The sequence below is a fragment of the Phyllobates terribilis genome, unplaced genomic scaffold, assembly GCF_046119375.1.
Source record: "Phyllobates terribilis strain yellow unplaced genomic scaffold, ASM4611937v1 Scaffold_3__8_contigs__length_932513732, whole genome shotgun sequence".
In the NCBI taxonomy this organism is placed as follows: domain Eukaryota; kingdom Metazoa; phylum Chordata; class Amphibia; order Anura; family Dendrobatidae; genus Phyllobates; species Phyllobates terribilis.
The window spans coordinates 477,799,866-477,818,889 of NW_027362763.1; the positions used below are offsets into that span (position 1 = coordinate 477,799,866).

The 19,024-nt window shown below is 44.5% G+C and overlaps 1 protein-coding gene across 3 annotated transcripts in view; it reads right to left on the bottom strand.

Moving 5' to 3' along the window:
- The window catches only part of HS3ST5 (heparan sulfate-glucosamine 3-sulfotransferase 5), a 468,752-nt gene that overhangs the window by 51,192 nt on the left and 398,536 nt on the right, over positions 1-19,024 (bottom strand). Inside the window, exon 3 of one of the 3 annotated variants that reach the window (XM_073675877.1) lies at positions 18,590-18,852. The exons of the other annotated variants lie outside the window; for them this stretch is intronic. The gene's annotated coding sequence lies outside the window, so the exon portion shown is untranslated. The remainder of the gene's footprint in view (positions 1-18,589; positions 18,853-19,024) is intronic. 3 annotated transcript variants of the gene reach the window in all.

A 19,024-nucleotide genomic window follows, 5' to 3' on the forward strand; every position in this document is an offset into this window, starting at 1 on the left:
GTCTGTAATTTTTATTATAGGTACACTTCAACTGTGAGAGACAGAATCTTAAAAACAATCCAGAAAATCACATTGTATGATTGTTAAATAATTAAATTGCATTTTATTGCGTGAAATAAGTTTTTGATCACCTACCAACCAGCAAGAATTCTGGCTCTCACAGTCCTGTTACTTTTTTTTTAAGAAGCTCTCCTACTCTGCACTCATTACTTGTATTAATTGCACCTGTTTGAACTCGTTACCTGTGTAAAAGACACCTGTCCACACAATCATACTCCAACCTCTCTACCATGGCCAAGACCAAAGAGCTGTCTAAGGACACAAGGGGCAAAATTGTAGACCTACACAAGGCTGAGATGGGCTACAGGACAATAGGCAAACAGCTTGTTGAGAAGGCAACAACTGTTGATGCAATTATTAGAAAATGGAAGAAACACAAGATCACTGTCAATCTTCTTCGGTCTGGGGCTGCAAGCAAAATCTCGCTTCTTGGGGTAAGGATGATTCTGAGAATGGTCAGAAAGGTCAGGAATCAGCCCAGAACAACAAGGGAGGACCTGGTCAATGACCTGAAGAAATCTGGGACCACAGTCTCAAACATTACCATTAGTAACATACGACACCATCATGGATTAAAATCCTGCAGGTAATGCAAGGTCCCCCTGCTCACACTAGCACATGTCCAGGCCCGTTTGAAGTTCGCCAATGACCGTCTGGATGATCCAGAGGAGGCATGGGAGTAGGTCATGTGGTCAGATGACACCAAAATAGAATGTTTTGTTATCAGCTCCACTTGCCGTGTTTGGAGGAAGAAGAAGGATGAGTACAACCCCAAGAACACCGTCCCAACCGTGAAGCATGGTGGGGGAAACATCATACTTTAGGGGTGTTTTTCTGCAAAGAGGAAAGGACGACTGCACCGTATTAAAGAGAGGATGGATGGGGTCATGTATCGCGAGATTTTGGCCAACAACCTCATTCCCTCAGTAAGAGCATTGAAGATGGGTCATGGCTGGGTCTTCCAGCATAACAATGACCCGAAACATACAGGCAGGGCAACTAATGAGTGGCTCTGTAAGAGGCATTTCAAAGTCTGGGAGTGGCCTACGCAGTCTCCAGACCTGAACCCAATAGAAAATCTTTGGATGGAGCAGAAACTCAATGTTGCCCAGCGACAGCCCGAAAACTTGAAAGATCTGGAGAAGATCTGTATGCAGGAGTGGACCCAAATCCCTGCTCCAATGTGTGCTAACTTGGTCAAGAACTACAGGAAACATCTGTAATTGCAAACAAAGGTTTCTATACCAAATATTAAGTTCTGTTTTTCTATTGTATCAAATACTTATTTCATGCAATAAAATGCAAATTAATTTTGTGAAAATCATACATTGTGATTTTCTGTATTTTTTTTTACAATTCTGTCTCTGACAGTTGAAGTGTACCTAATTTCCACTTTAACAAAGGGAGACTGCAGTCAGCTGGAGTTTCTCGCCACTGTCTCACTATTTTGACAGCTTTGTGAGCCTTCCTGCTTCTTAGCAGGTAAATACCACTCTGTGGGGGGAGATTGCAAGTGTTTTGGATATAAACACATGGCAGATCCGTGCTGATCTTCCCACTGGGTGTTATTACAATTGCAATCAAAATTATTAAAACCCCATTGCAAATTAGTTTTTTTTTACAAAAAAATATAAATTTTCTGCTGTTTACAGTAAACCAATCAAATAAGAACAATTTAAATACTCAACATAACTAATATGACAAGTGTTTTTTCCCAAATTCAGCACAAAATGCCACTTTCAATGACTATTCCAAGTTCTGAATTATTCAATAACTTGGCTGCTATGACCTGCTGCAAACATGATACATAGCCAGACAACAGCTTTTGGCCGTGTTCCTGAGGAATCTTAGCCCATACCTCATGGGCATTGGACTCCAGTTAGCTAAAATCTTTGGATAACAAAAGAGTGGGCCAAAATGTTGAGAAAATAGATAATTTGCTTAAACAAACAAGGGAAAGTATACAAAAAGATAGAAAAGACATTAAATGTCCCTTAAGATACATCTGGAAGCATGGATTGCAAGTTCATAATTAAAAGAACTCTTACTACACTACCTGGATATGGCAGAAAAAGGAAGCTATCATTGGCTGTCAACAAATTCCTGAGGAGGCAGGTAGTCAAAACCTCTTGAGTGACAACAGATCTGCAGCAAGATTTGATGGTAACTGGTACTGAGGTTTTCTGTTTGCACAGTAAGGCACACACTAAGTGCTGAAGAACTCCATGATGAAGAAATACATCTCTACTGACATAGTAGTAGTAGAAAAGTTGTCTCCAATAAGCTAACAAACTGTTACTGGAGCTGTGAAACAAAACTGTAAAGTTTCAGGACTATTGATTGGCAATATGTCTGGAAGAGGAAGAATGAAGCATATAGTGAAAAAACCTGCCTACAGTGTAGCATGTCAGTGACTCAATTATTTTCTGGACTGCTGGCACTGAAAACCATCAGCATTTGGAGCACAGAATGGATTCAATGAAATATCAGTATATGCCAGGAGAAAAAATCATACCTTTTGCAAGGAAGCTTCATTGGACCTTCCAACAGAACAATCCCATGCACAGTTCAAAGTCCACCAAGCCTTGGCTTTAGAAGAAGACCAGGAGGATTATGGAAATTCTTTGGTGGGATTTAAAGGAGGTAGTTTCAGCAAGCAAACCCAAGAATATTAGTGAAATAGAGGTCATTCTCCATGAAGAATGGGCTAAATTCCTGAGGAACACTGCCAGAAGCTAAGTACTACTTTTGCAGTAGGTCAAAATAGCCGAAGCGTGCTCTAAGAAGTAAAGATGCTTGTCTTGAAGGGGAGGAACAATTTTGATACTGCAGAAGTCATTAAAAGTGGCATTTTGTGTAAAATATAGAGAAACCGAATTATGTTGGTTTTGTTTAGGAATTTGAATTGTTCTTATTTGATTAGTTTATTGTAACAGCAGAAAATTTGTAAATTTTGGTAAGAAACCTAATTTGAAATAGGGGTTCAAGAATTTTTATTGCAACTATATGCAAAAAGCAACTAAAGTAAAAGCAGAAGCACTAGGCATTCAAAATATGCGGTGCACGCCTCTATGAACTTGATCTAGCAGTCACCACCAATCAATAAATATGGAGAGTGAAGCAACATGTGCAATGGAATTAATCTTTTATTTACGTATGTGATGTTGGAGCTCCAATGATCATGAATAAAGCATAGGTAAGTATAAGGGTTATCTCACTAAAAGTGCTATTCTACTCTTCATATTTATATACAACAAACAATGTAAGATGGATTTCTGTGTATTATGGGGCATAGAAAGAAAATGAAGAGTAGAATAGAAGCTGCAACAGTAGATATAAAGCCTGTCATGGTCTTTTTTCTATTGTGGATGCTGTTGGCTCTCTTTGTATGTAGTGGGAGTCTCAGATTAACCCATTACAAGCATATTTGTCCCTCTTTTGCAGATTAACCATTTAGATGCAGATATGGCCTTTTTTGCAGATTATCTTTTAGATGTAGCTATGTCCTCCTTATTTAGATCCATATACTGGATCAAATCAGCTGTACTCTTCCCTCACATTTGGCACACCTCAGAGGAGAGAATCTTCCCAGATTATGTGTGCACTCTGCTAAAATAAAAGTAAAACCTGAGTTCCTGAAATACTGTGGAAAATAATTTCATTAGCTAATGACATGTATTTGATCTTATAATTTCACCCCCCTACAAAACATAGTCATGTAATCATAATATTCACACATGATATACATATATTAGCCATGAGGCATCAAATGACACAAGCTCAGAGAAAGGGACTGTTGATTGTTCTGGATGAGCCTGTCCTCTGCTGTAAGATTGACTACTCAGTTCAAAATTGCCTGGAAATGATATCAGCACAAACAGTGTTTGTCTAGTTTTACTCCCCAAGCCCAAGCTCATGTACAAAGGTTAGAATAGAAGAGTTTAATAATTTAGAATGGTTTAAAAGAGCACACTGCCAATTGATATAATGCAAGCAATGATATGATATACTTTGTAAAGATGAAACTGGAAGATAGGCAGACAAATCAGGGTGTGTTAAATACCATGGAAACATTTCTGCCTGAACTGCCTAAATCCATAATGCTGATTATAAGGTTTTAAAGGTTGATTGAACAGGTACAATAGATTGGGATCTGTTTATTATAATTTATGTTTTTTATTAACACTCCTGAAGTACCAACCATTGCAACCATTCATTATCCTCAGAGGTCTCATGCTGTACTTGAGGGTACCACAGCTGGGGCCAGTGATTGGTTACAGCTGTCACATGCACAGTCAGAAAGTCATCACTGCAGGATAGGTAATACGATGGGTGGGACCACCCGAGTGGCGGTGCTGGAGAAATGGGGAATTTACTAGATGAGTAGAACTTTTCTTTTTTTTTACCAAACTCTTTGCAATTATGCAATTTTACAAATCCTGGACAAATCTTGAATAACTCCTTTAAGAACAGATCCACTGAGTTAGAGAATCTGACTATTTAGTGAAGAGAAGCTCCTGTAATAAAATATCTTAAATTAAATATCAAAAACAAAGTTTTTAAGCACATTGTAAGATCATAACGTAAAAGTCCGATTCATAATGATGTGCCATCCGCATATAAGCATACATTCACACACCACCAAGGTAAACACTGGAAGAAAATGTAAGACTGATTTCTTGGTATTTACCGCTGAACAAGGTTCAGTTAACCCTATAAATATCTGTTTTAACAGTATACAACATATGCTGAACATAACTCACTTGGGATTTGTCAAGGGCAAGTGACAAATTACTCTATTAATGGTAAGACTGTCGATGTTTGCTATTGAGCAATGAAACATAGTTGCTCCCATACGCTGGAAATCTCAGTGTCCCACAGCCATTGCTAGGTTGTCTGATCCATGTACAGATGTATGAGGTCAATAGCAGCCATGCATAGACGTACACACGCCTAACACAATTGAGACAACAGGGGGACCCCAACATTTTTGAAAATTAGCAACTGGGAGATCTATTTTTATATACAGAAAATATAGGGCATACCCTAACCGGAAAGGAAAGTTAAAAAAAAATCTGTCTTGGTTTTTAAAAAGTCTTTAATTCTCTTCAAATCTCTTGGTGTTGTTTCACCAAAGCATCAGATAAATCACTTGATTATGCCATTGAACTATGGACCTACGCTATGGCCTAATGAAGTGGCATGCCTCTTTGTTTTTGTTGCTGCTAGATAGCATTTGCACAGGGCAACAAATGTGACTTATTAGAATTAATCTTAGAGCCCTGTTCTGCAAATGTTTTTCATCTATACTTTTATAATTCTTCAAAATTCTTTAAAAGTCAATTATTCAATGTAGTACATTCCCATTAACAAGATGTGAGTAGTGTTGAGCATTCCGATACTGAAATATCGGGTATCGGCCGATATTCGCAGTATCGGAATTCCGATACTTAATTCCGATACTTTTGCAATATCGTATACCGGAATCGGAAGTTCCCATAATGCAATGAGCCATTTTCATTTTATTCAGCCAATGAGGATCCTAAGAAGTGTGGGCACATCCTGTTAGGCATGTAGGCATCTTAACTAATGGCATGGCTGTGATTGGCTGCTGAAATGATGTCATGATGCACTATAAAAGCCGCCGCCGCCATTTTGAGCTCACTCTGCTGTGAATTCAGTTAGGGATAGGACGCTGTTGTTCTGAGGGACAGTTTTAGCTACCTATTTGGTCTATTCTGCTTTACCCAAGCTACTTTATAAATCGCTGTGCCTTGCAGCGCTAGTGCACAGTTCTCTGTGCTGTTCACCGCTGTCTGCAAGGTCTGTGTGTGTGAGTGCAGCTCACCTTGTAGTGTGTGCTTCAGCCACGTCTGGTTGTAGTGCACTCAGTGTGTGTCACTGCCTCATACATTGTCCTTTTTTGCCAATTCATAATTTTTCCTGATATCTCCTATTAGTGTGGTGGTTCCATCCGTATTCAGCTAAATTGGTTCCAAACACACTATATAGGAGTAGATAGAGAATTTTTTTTGGTCTTGCAGCGCTAGTGCACAGTGCTCTGCATCTGTACTGTTCACCGCTGTCTGCAAGGTCTGGTGTGTGAGTGCAGCTCACCCTGTAGTGTGTGCTTCAACCCCGTCTGGTTGTAGTGCACTCAGTGTGTGTCACATGCCTCATACATTGTCCTTTATTGCCAATTCATAATTTTTCCTGATATCTCCTATTAGTGTGGTGGTTCCATCCGTATTCAGCTAAATTGGTTCCAAACACACTATATAGGAGTAGATAGAGGAGCCTTTCTGCAGCATTGGGCCCTGCAGCCCCAGCCAGATTAGTATTAGCCTATTTTTTGCAGCCTCATCTATTGCATTGTAGGTTACCTTCCTACATTGTAATAGCTACAAAAAGTTTGTGATACTATCGTTATTACATCTTTAGGCACATCCAGTGTCTTTTTGTGACAAAAAAAACCTAAATAAAGTTCACCAAACACTCCACTTTACAGTTGTGTAGGCCACATTAGCTCATATTAAAGTCTAGTCCACACTTTATAAAATTAGTGTTTCTTATACCTGTTAGCAGCTGTTCAGGAATAAGCACACTAAGCCCTTAGTACTTTTCTGCCTATCTTTATCAGTCTACCAAGATGAAGAAGGCAGGGAGTAAGGCATGTGGGCGTGGGCGTGGAGTTTCTGCAGGGAGAGGACGTGAGGATTCTGTGCCTGCAGGGAGAGGACGTGGGGATTCTGTGCCTGCTGCGGGCACCAGTGACTCAGCATCCCCCAGTTTTACCAAGGAACAGTCCTTTATGCGCAGCTTTGTAGGAGCTAGCCGTACCCCACTGCTGCGCGAGGACCAAATTGAAGCCGTTGTCGGATGGATGGCAGCTAACGCATCGACTTCAATTAGTTCCAGATCCTCTCAGGTCCTGAGCACTGAAGAGCACCCATCTGTCTCTTCACCACCTGCCAAATTGCCCAGGCAGTCAGAGAGCCCTGGACAGGAGCCATCTCTACTTCTGTTCTCTGAATCTCTTGGCTTGGAAAGAGGGGGCCAGCCAAGCAGAATTCTAGAATTTGAAGAAGAGGTAGTATGCAGTGATGCGCAACCGTTTTGTCTCTCTGAATCTGAAGAGGCGGGTGGGCCAGTGCCTATGGTCAGCAGCACACCTCAGTACGCATCTGATGATGAGACTCAGGTGCCACTTTCTGGTGCGTACTGTGCTGTCGAGACTACCCAGGAGAAGCAGTTGTTTGAAGAGGGTGGTGTAGATGATGAGGTCCTTGACCCATCATGGCGTGAGGGACAGGAAGGTGGTGGGAGCAGCTCTGAGGAAGAGATTCCCCGAATGGCCCAAAAAGGAGGGAGAGGGAGGGGGCAGACTTGGTTGCCTGTAGCCTCCACTTCGGCACCCATTAGGAGCATGGCTCTTCCAAAATCCAAAGCGGGCGCTCCCAAGACTTGCAGTGCCTGGTCCTTTTTTGACACAGTTGCAGATGACATTTGCTTTGTCAAATGCAAGCTGTGTAATCAGAAGGTGAAAAGAGGGAAAAGTGTCAGCAACCTCAATACCACAAATATGTGGAAACATGTGCGGACCAAGCACGTGGTGGAGTTACAAAAACACACTGAAGACCTAGGCCAACCTACAGCGCCACCTACCACCTCTTCAGCTCGTTTTGTAGCCTCTTCCTCCAGCTCACACACAGCTGGTTCGGCTTCCTCACAGGATCGCCATGGAAGAATCTCTGGCACTGTTGTACAGAAACACAGTGTAATTCCACCCACAGCACCACTTTCCCAGTCATCCTCACACTCCCAGGCCAGTCTACAGCCATCGTTAGCACAGGCATGGGAGAAAAGGCGCCCATACTCGGCAAACCACCCCCGAGCACAGGCTCTGAATGCTGGCATTGCTAAACTACTGGCCCTTGAAATGCTATCATTCAGGCTGGTGGAGACTGACACATTCCGTAACTTTATGGCATTGGCAGTCCCACAATACAACGTGCCCAGCTGCTTTTATTTCAGCAGGCAAGCCGTCCCTGCCCTGCAACATCATGTGGAGGGAAAAATTAAACATGCGCTACAAAACGCCGTCAGTAGCAAGGTCCACCTGACCACCGATGCGTGGACCAGTAAGCATGGACAGGGACGATACCTTTCCCTCACTGCCCATTGGGTAAATGTTGTGGAGCCGGGTACAAATCTTGAGAGTGGCGCTGTACGTGTTCTGCCAACTCCAAGGATTGCAGGAATCCAGTCTGTACACATTGACTCCTCCTCATACTCCAGTTCCTCTGAATCAGCGCTGCAGGAGCCGTCACGGTCTACCTCCACATCGACCCGTGAACGGTTAACTGTTATGATAACCGATATGAGCACAGCCGTGGCCAAACGTCAACAGGCCGTATTAAAATTAATTTCTTTGGGGAATCGAAGCCACACAGCGCAGGAGCTCTGGAATGCCATCAAGCAGCAGAGCGACGTGTGGTTTGTGCCAGCGAATCTCCAGCCAGGCATGGTAGTGTGTGACAATGGCCGAAATCTGGTGGCAGCTCTGGGCCTAGGCAACCTCACTCACATCCCATGTCTGGCACATGTGCTCAACTTGGTCGTGCAGAGTTTTTTGAGGGACTATCCGGATCTTGATGCACTGCTTCACAAGGTCCGCATAGAGTGCGCTCACTTGCGGCGTTCCAGCAATGCAAGATCACGCATTGCAGCTCTGCAGCGCCGATTATGTCTTCCGGAACATCGCATCATATGTGACCTACCCACCAGGTGGAATTCAACGTTACATATGTTGGAGAGGTTGTGTGAGCAGCAGGCAGCAGTAATGGAGTACCAGCTGCAGCAGGCGCAAAGAAGTCGCAGTGCGCGCCGTTCACACTTCACCACCACTGAGTGGGCCTCTATGAAGGACATTTGCCACGTTTTGCGTGCCTTCAATTATTCCACACGGATGGCGAGTGCAGATGATGCACTAGTCAGCATGACTATCCCCCTTATCTGCCTGCTTGAAAAAACACTGCAAGCACTAAGGGACGAGGTTTTGGAAGAGGTGGAGGATGAGGAGTCACAAATGCCATCTGCTTCTCTACAGTCTGCGCAACGTGGTTCCTCACAAAGGCCTAGGCAGGGGACACTTTGTGAGGAGGATGAGGAGGAGTCAATGGATGAGGAAGACATCTGTCCAGAGGAGGGAGGTACACAATGCTCTAGTAGTCAGTATCTAGAGCGAGGGTGGGGTGATGCAGAGCAGGCAGAGATCACGCCTCAAGCAGGGGACAGTGTTTCTTGGCCAGTTGGCAGTCTGCAGCACATGGTTGATTTCATGCTGCAGTGCCTGAGAAACGACCGCCGCATCGCCCACATTCTCAACACGGCTGATTATTGGGTGTCCACCCTCCTAGATCCTCGCTACCGGGACAACTTACAAAGCATCATAACACCGTTGAACCGGGAGCGTAAAATGCGGGAGTACCAAGACGCACTGGTGCATTCCATCATGTTCTCCATTCCAACCGAGAGCAGTGCTGCTAGTGCTTTACAAAGCAGCTCAGTGCGTCGAGGCAGTGGAGGAAGCTCTGCACAAAGAGGGAGCAGAAGCAGCGCCTCAGCACAAGGCAAGACCAGTATGGCCGAAATGTGGCAAAGTTTTGTGTCCCCACCGCCACAAATGTCTACACCATCACAGACGGCTCCAGTCAGCAGGAGGCAACGTTTCCGTCAGATGGTGACAGACTACATGTCTTGCCCTCTTAGTGTACTCCCAGACGGCTCTTCTCCCTTCAAGTTTTGGGTCTGTAAGCTGGATACATGGCCAGAGCTTAGTCAGTATGCATTGGAGGTGCTGGCTTGCCCTGCTGCTAGTGTATTATCGGAACGCGTCTTTAGTGCCGCAGGTGGTGTACTAACAGACCGTCGCATGCGACTATCCTCCGATAACGTTGACCGGCTTACTTTTCTCAAAATGAACAAGGCCTGGATCTCTCATGAATTTGCCAGTCCTCTTCCAGAATAAATAATTGGTTGGCAACAGTATCCAGGTCTCCTGTTCTGTTCATGTTTCTACCACCTGAACTGTAATCCCTGAGCTCCAACACCGCCAGTTGGCGCTCGGAAGTGCCGTCTGCACAGTCAACACTTGCTGCCGTGTTATTGAGGTTCAGTAACGTCAGCTGTTCCCCTGCTGTGCGGACAGCAATTTCTCCTGCTCTGTCCACATTCTCACTACTACAGATTTGAAAGTTTCTCCAATTACACCTCTGGCTCCTCTGTTTTCAGTATTATCCCTGAGCTCCAACACCGCCAGTTGGCGCTCGGAAGTGCCGTCTGCACAGTCAACACTTGCTGCCGTGTTATTGGGGTTCAGTAACGTCAGCTGTTCCCCTGCTGTGCGGACGGCAATTTCTCCTGCTCTGTCCACATTCTCACTACTACAGATTTGAAAGTTTCTCCAATTACACCTCTGGCTCCTCTGTTTTCAGTATTATCCCTGAGCTCCAACACCGCCAGTTGGCGCTCGGAAGTGCCGTCTGCACAGTCAACACTTGCTGCCGTGTTATTGGGGTTCAGTAAGTCAGCTGTTCCCCTGCTGTGCGGACGGCAATTTCTCCTGCTCTGTCCACATTCTCACTACTACAGATTTGAAAGTTTCTCCAATTACACCTCTGGCTCCTCTGTTTTCAGTATTATCCCTGAGCTCCAACACCGCCAGTTGGCGCTCGGAAGTGCCGTCTGCACAGTCAACACTTGCTGCCGTGTTATTGGGGTTCAGTAACGTCAGCTGTTCCCCTGCTGTGCGGACGGCAATTTTTCCTGCTCTGTCCACATTCTCACTACTACAGATTTGAAAGTTTCTCCAATTACACCTCTGGCTCCTCTGTTTTCAGTATTATCCCTGAGCTCCAACACCGCCAGTTGGCGCTCGGAAGTGCCGTCTGCACAGTCAACACTTGCTCCAGTGTTATTGGGGTTCAGTAATGTCAGCTGATCCCCAGCTGTGTGTCCGGCAAATTCTCCTGCTTTGTCCACATCCACTGTACTATGGATTTAAAACCTCCTCCAAATACACCTCTGGCTCCTCCGTTTTTAGTATTTACCCTGGGCTCCAATACCGCTAGTTGCTGCTCAGAAGTGCCATCTGCACAGTCAACGCTTGCTCCAGTGTTATTGGGGTTCAGTAACGTCAGCTGATCCCCAGCTGTGTGTCCGGCAAATTCTCCTGCTTTGTCCACATCCACTGTACTACGGATTTAAAACCTCCTCCAAATACACCTCTGGCTCCTCCGTTTTTAGTATTTACCCTGGGCTCCAATACCGCTAGTTGCTGCTCAGAAGTGCCGTCTGCACAGTCAACGCTTGCTCCAGTGTTATTGGGGTTCAGTAACGTCAGCTGATCCCCAGCTGTGTGTCCGGCAAATTCTCCTGCTTTGTCCACATCCACTGTACTACGGATTTAAAACCTCCTCCAAATACACGTCTGGCTCCTCCGTTTTTAGTATTTACCCTGGGCTCCAATACCGCTAGTTGCTGCTCAGAAGTGCCGTCTGCACAGTCAACGCTTGCTCCAGTGTTATTGGGGTTCAGTAATGTCAGCTGATCCCCAGCTGTGTGTCCGGCAAATTCTCCTGCTTTGTCCACATCCACTGTACTACGGATTTAAAACCTCCTCCAAATACACCTCTGGCTCCTCCGTTTTTAGTATTTACCCTGGGCTCCAATACCGCTAGTTGCTGCTCAGAAGTGCCATCTGCACAGTCAACGCTTGCTCCAGTGTTATTGGGGTTCAGTAACGTCAGCTGATCCCCAGCTGTGTGTCCGGCAAATTCTCCTGCTTTGTCCACATCCACTGTACTATGGATTTAAAACCTCCTCCAAATACACCTCTGGCTCCTCCGTTTTTAGTATTTACCCTGGGCTCCAATACCGCTAGTTGCTGCTCAGAAGTGCCGTTTGCACAGTCAACGCTTGCTCCAGTGTTATTGGGGTTCAGTAACGTCAGCTGATCCCCAGATGTGTGTCCGGCAAATTCTCCTGCTTTGTCCACATCCACTGTACTACGGATTTAAAACCTCCTCCAAATACACCTCTGGCTCCTCCGTTTTTAGTATTTACCCTGGGCTCCAATACCACTAGTTGCTGCTCAGAAGTGCCGTCTGCACAGTCAACGCTTGCTCCAGTGTTATTGGGGTTCAGTAACGTCAGCTGATCCCCAGCTGTGTGTCCGACAAATTCTCCTGCTTTGTCCACATCCACTGTACTACGGATTTAAAACCTCCTCCAAATACACCTCTGGCTCCTCCGTTTTTAGTATTTACCCTGGGCTCCAATACCGCTAGTTGCTGCTCAGAAGTGCCGTCTGCACAGTCAACGCTTGCTCCAGTGTTATTGGGGTTCAGTAACGTCAGCTGATCCCCAGCTGTGTGTCCGGCAAATTCTCCTGCTTTGTCCACATTCACTGTACTACGGATTTAAAACTTGCTCCAATTACACCTCTGGCTCCTCCGTTTTTAGTATTTACCCTGGGTTCCAGCACCGCCAGCTGGTTCTCGGCAGTTCCATTTGCTCTTGTACCTTCTACTACCCATCCGGGTTCCAGTACCGTCAGCTGGTTCTCGGCAGTGCCTTTGGATTAGGTGCCTCCTTCTCAGTATCCAAGTTCCACCAACGTCTGCTGGTCCTTGGTAGTGCTTTCTGGCACAGGTACCTCCTGCTTAGTAACCGAGTTCCAGTACCGTCAGCTGGTGTTCGGCAGTTCCATTGGCTCTTGTACCTTCTGCTACCCATCCGGGTTCCAGTACCGTCAGCTGGTCCTCGGTAGTTCCATTTGCTCTTGTACCTTCTACTACCCATCCGGTTTCCAGTACCGTCAGCTGGTTCTCGGCAGTGACTTTGGCACGGGTACTCCCTCATGCCCAGCCTGGTTCCAGCACGCCAGCTGTTTCCGGGTAGTGTCAACGTCACTTTGCCTCCAATGCGTTGTCCTGTCGTGTTGCGGTCGGGTTAGCCGACTCTATGGTGCCTGCAGTTTAGGTGACTCCTATGTGGGCTGCGGGATCTGGCAATGAAGGCTGGTTCCATAGTGCCAATAGGACAAGCACCCCCTGTAGGACTGTGGGTTTTGGTAACTGCGGCCAGCTCGCGGCCTTGAACTTTTTTTTACATGGGTACCTTCTGCTACCCATCCGGGTTCCAGTACCGTCAGCTGGTTCTCAGTAGTGCCTTTGGATTAGGTGCCTCCTTCTCGGTATCCAAGTTCCACCAACGTCTGCTGGTCCTTGGTAGTGCTTTCTGGCACAGGTACCTCCTGCTTAGTAACCGAGTTCCAGTACCGTCAGCTGGTGTTTGGCAGTTCCATTGGCTCTTGTACCTTCTGCTACCCATCCGGGTTCCAGTACCGTCAGCTGGTCCTCGGTAGTTCCATTTGCTCTTGTACCTTCTACTACCCATCCGGGTTCCAGTACCGTCAGCTGGTTCTTGGCAGTGACTTTGGCACGGGTACTCCCTCCTGCCCAGCCTGGTTCCAGCACGCCAGCTGTTTCCGGGTAGTGTCAACGTCACTTTGCCTCCAATGCGTTGTCCTGTCGTGTTGCGGTCGGGTTAGCCGACTCTATGGTGCCTGCAGTTTAGGTGACTCCTATGTGGGCTGCGGGATCTGGCGATGAAGGCTGGTTCCATAGTGCCAATAGGACAAGCACCCCCTGTAGGACTGTGGGTTTTGGTAACTGCGGCCGGCTCGCGGCCTTGAACTTTTTTTTACATGGGTACCTTCTGCTACCCATCCGGGTTCCAGTACCGTCAGCTGGTTCTCGGCAGTGCCTTTGGATTAGGTGCCTCCTTCTCGGTATCCAAGTTCCACCAACGTCTGCTGATCCTTGGTAGTGCTTTCTGGCACAGATACCTTCTGCTTAGTAACCGAGTTCCAGTACCGTCAGCTGGTGTTCGGCAGTTCCATTGGCTCTTGTACCTTCTGCTACCCATCCGGGTTCCAGTACCGTCAGCTGGTCCTCGGTAGTTTCATTTGCTCTTGTACCTTCTACTACCCATCCGGGTTCCAGTACCGTCAGCTGGTTCTCGGCAGTGACTTTGGCACGGGTACTCCCTCCTGCCCAGCCTGGTTCCAGCACGCCAGCTGTTTCCGGGTAGTGTCAACGTCACTTTGCCTCCAATGCGTTGTCCTGTCGTGTTGCAGTCGGGTTAGCCGACTCTATGGTGCCTGCAGTTTAGGTGACTCCTATGTGGGCTGCGGGATCTGGCAATGAAGGCTTGTTCCATAGTGCCAATAGGACAAGCACCCCCTGTAGGACTGTGGGTTTTGGTAACTGCGGCCGGCTCGCGGCCTTGAACTTTTTTTTACATGGGTACCTTCTGCTACCCATCCGGGTTCCAGTACCGTCAGCTGGTTCTCGGCAGTGCCTTTGGATTAGGTGCCTCCTTCTCGGTATCCAAGTTCCACCAACGTCTGCTGGTCCTTGGTAGTGCTTTCTGGCACAGGAACCTCCTGCTTAGTAACCGAGTTCCAGCTGGTCTTCGGCAGTTCCATTGGCTCTTGTACCTTCTGCTACCCATCCGGGTTCCAGTACCGTCAGCTGGTCCTCTGTAGTTCCTCAGCTTTCTTGTACCTTCTGCTACATTTCCAAGTTCAAGCTTTTTGAAATGGTTCTTGGTAATCACTCTAGATCTCCCTGACGAGGACCCTGAAGACGAGGACCCTGAAGACCAACCCTAAGAAGACGAGGACCCCGAAGACGACGACCCTGAAGACGAGGACCCTAAAGACCACCCCGAAGAAGACGAGGACCCTGAAGACCACCCTGAAGAAGACGAGGACCCTGAAGACCACCCCGAAGAAGACGAGGACCCCGAAGACGAGGACCCAGAAGACCAACCCGAAGAAGACGAGGACCCCGAAGACAAGGATCCCCAAAGACGACGACCCTGAAGACCACCCCGAAGAAGACCAAGAAGATGACCCTGAAGAAGTTGACCAAGAGGACAAAGAAGAGAAGACAAGCACCAAGATGCAGAAGAACAAGAGACAGAAAACCAAGAAGCAGAAATACAAGAAGCTGCAGAACAAAAAGCGGAAAAACATTAAGCATAAGACTAAAAATCAGAGCAAAAGATAATATCTAAATTATAAGCAGAAGATGACTAAGCAGTGTATGGGGGTGAGTCCGTTCCTCCTCGTGGTGCCCCTGGAAAAGACCTGCTGCTGCAGGCCAAACTGAACGCGGACAAATCCTGTTGTAAATCTTTTGTGACGGGCAGAACGAAAGGTGTAATGTCCAACCTTTTAGAGATAACAACTACAGGAATGCCTGCCACAAATAAGAATATGATGAAGAAGATGAAGAAATAGAATATGAAGAATGCAAAAAAAAAGAATAATACGAAGAAGGTGAAGAAGAAGAAGAAGATGAAGAAGAAGTGGATGAAAAAGATGCTGATGCTGAGGATGATGAAGGAGAAAGTGTGGGAGAAGTAAAAAAGAAGGTGAAGAGCATGGAAGTAGTGAAACATAAATATCTGACAAAATATAAAAATACTTAACATAGTCAATATTTCCGTAACTCAGAACGTCTTAAAAAAAATATTAATTCCTGCTATTCCATTTGATTGGGCTAAACCTCTATGCCTTTATTGTCTCCCCCACCTCCCCCAATACATTCTACATTATTCTTAGTTGTTTTCCTTCATGTAGAATTAACCTACAAGGAAAGAAAGGGTTTATTTTCATTCCGATATTTCTGTCCCATTGACTTGCATTGGTTTCCGGTATCGGAATCGGCGATATCCGATACTTTTTCGGTATCGGTCCGATCCAATCCGATCCAATATTTCCCGATATCGGAAGGTATTGCTCAACACTAGATGTGAGTCTTTGCATTGTGATAGCAAACTGAAATGATCTGTCTCGTCAGAAAACATGAATTTGTATATAGTGATATGCATTCGCTAAAAATTAGAAAAAAAAATAAAAATCTAGAACACATGTTTGCATCAATATGGACTATGAATCCAAAGATTAGTTTAGGACAAACATTGTTCAAATTATTTATTGAAACAAGATAAATAAGTAAAAATAAATGAAATATGTTCATTACATTGAGATATTGGTGATTTAAAGAGAAGCTATCGTCAGAGAAGGACCAATTGATTAAATCAGTTTTTTGTTAAGTGTATTTTAAAAAAATGGTAATGTCTTTTTTTTTCTTTTTACATATCACAATTTATATTTAAAATAGAAACCTTGTAATTTTCACATTGGCCATGGGGGCTTTTTTTTAAACTCAAACTTTATTTTGTTTCAGGAAACAACACATGTACATAGTCACAATGGTTGGATCCCGACCATATCTTTTGTATTAAACCATCTAATGAGTGTGTGCAAACGTCAATGTGAAGGGAGGGGGAGCAGGGTCAGCTGTGACATCACCTATTGTGATTGGTGGATGTGTTTTATCAGCTCTGTACACCTGTCACTGTAATCCTGCCTCTTCTGATAAGAAAACTCATGCAAACTCGTCCCTAAAGGACAGTAAGTATTAGTATAAAAAAGTCAGAGTGGTAACTGTGTCAATTGCAACATTAACATTTTTATTTTTTAACAATGATTGCTGTGATATGAAAAACAAAACATTGCCACTTTTAAAAAAAACAAAAACATGAAGCATAAAAAATCTGATTTTAACAATAGGTTATTTTCTGATGCCTTAAGGTGATATTTTCTCTTTGGACCATTCTCTTGCTGTCTTATTACAAAGACTCTCTTTAGTGGACATTTTGTTCAGTAAAATGCAATTAAGTAGCTCAAGTAGATTTAAATATTAATGACGCTTCCTAATGCATTTTGTCCTTTGAGGCAGATGGCAGGACTATTGCTGTTCCAAGTTTAATGTAGGCTTCATTGTGTACGGAGAGGGTTTAAATGCAATTCAATCTACATTTTCGTTCAAAATAATGCAATCATTACTGTTCTGATAGAGACTCTGATATTTTAGCCATAAGATCATGTACTATAAAAGCATATAGTCAAAAACATAACAGAACAAATGGCAAAATGAGATACTCATAGTCACCATTAAAAACACGAGTTATATTAGAAAATAAAACACCTGATAATTTATTGTCAGCATCTCAACTAATCATCTAATTCACCATCTCATGCAAAAATATGGTTTGCTATAGAGTGATAAGGTAAAAGACTACAAATAGCTGTAAAGTGGACCAGTCACTTGCTAAAAAAGAGTTAATACATTGTAAAAATTGCTGTGCTCTCTTGATTCTAACGCTTTCTTCCGTTTTGTTCTGCATCACTCCATCGCAGAGATATTCATATTTATTGCTTTTGGAGTGTAATATGTGAAATCTCTGCTTTGATGTGCAACTAAGTGTTTTTTCAAAGTCTTCTCTAGGGTGTTCACTTTAACCCCTTCCTCCAAGATGATACCAATCACTATGGTGCTGCATCTGAACACAAGACTGCTATATGAGCTGCTGAGCTGTGACTGTCAGCATCTGGGTGGGAGGGGTAAAAACATCTGCCCCCAAAGAAGACTCTTAAGAAATGCCCAATTGGACTGCAAAGCAGAAATTTCACAGTGTGCTTCAGAAGAAACAAGTGTTAATATCTCTGCAATGCTGCAACATAGAACAAACTGTAAAAGAGCTGTATATTTAGCGGGAATCAGGGATTTTTACAAGGCGTTTAATATAATTTTATGAGCAAGTGAGAGTTCATACTTAGAGAGTCCTTCATCACCAAAATGCATTTTAAATGGGCTATACAGTGTTGTAGGGGATTCGCCCCTATAACAACCACACTAACATTGCATCTTTTACTCGTATGGTGTTTGAAAAAATATTTTTTTATATGCAAATGAGGAGGCTTTAGTGCACCCTTGGCATGAACAAGAGTATGGGGCACTGTTATGCCTCCTAATTTGCATATTTTGGCTCTTCCTCCACTTCTGATTGAAAGTGCTCACTTCCCAGAGGAAGCACTGTCTGAATGCTGCTGGTGTGTGTAGTCGTATGCGCATGCACTGGCTCGGTGTAGTCTCCTACCTGTCTCCTTCTGATGCCGCTCGCTACACTAATACACCCAAAAGTGAAGCGAGTGGTGTCAGAAGAATGTAGAAAGGAAGTAGAAGGCACCTGGCCGCACACACGTTAGCTGCATTCAGACAGTGCTAGCTTTGTCAATCAGTAGTGGAGGAAGGTCTCCAATATGCAAATGAGAAGGCGTAACGGTGCATCAAACTCTTAGTCATGCCAAGGGTGCACCATAGCCCCCTCAACTGCATATGAATTAAGTTATTTTGTCAAGCACTATACCAGCAACAGGTACAGTGCTGGTATGGTTGATATAGAGGCTAAGCCCCCTACAACACTGTATAGCCCATTTATAATGCATTTTGGGTATGACAGACTCACGTTAAAGAAGCACTCCCATCAAAGTTTTTATCCTCTTAATATATTGCAGTCATTATATTATACACCACTGTGTACTTACAATTGCTCATTTTGGCTTTCTACCAAGATAATTCTTCTGTTTTCCATTAGGCCCTTCAACCCAGTAAATTCTTCTCTTTTCTCTGCTCTATGTAGTAGTAGTAGTAGGAAGTATCTTGTCCCTGCATTTATCATTCTTTTCTTCAAATCCTGACCTAGCTGCTCCCCCTTTCCCTGCCAGGGACTTTTGCAGTGACTTATAACTCATGCAGGGAAAACTGAACGATTCAGCTAGTCAGTTTTTAATCACGTAATGTCATAGACCTAATGGAAAAGATAAGAATTAGTTGGCTAGGAAGGGCAAAATGAGCAACTGTAAGTACACAATGCTATGATGACCGCAATATATTGATAGGATAAAAATTTTGATGGAAGTGATTCTTTAAGGCCCATTTACACAGGCAGACAATTTGCTTGTAAGGAGCGGTGATTGACC